Here is a 216-nt window from a genome sequence, read left to right on the forward strand (position 1 = left end):
AACATCGGGTCTGTATATGGTAATCTTGCAACCTGAGTTAAGTGATAGGTTGCAGTTTCCTCCAATCTAATATATTTGACACCTCGAACCTGGACCGGACCAAAGCATCGGGTATGTATATGGTAATTTTGTAGCATGAGTTAAGTGACAGGTTGAAGTTTCATCCAATTTGATATATTTGACACCTCAAACCTCGCCAGGACGAGAACATCGGGT

This window comes from Papaver somniferum, chromosome 6 (assembly GCF_003573695.1).
Source record: "Papaver somniferum cultivar HN1 chromosome 6, ASM357369v1, whole genome shotgun sequence".
Lineage (NCBI taxonomy): Eukaryota > Viridiplantae > Streptophyta > Magnoliopsida > Ranunculales > Papaveraceae > Papaver > Papaver somniferum.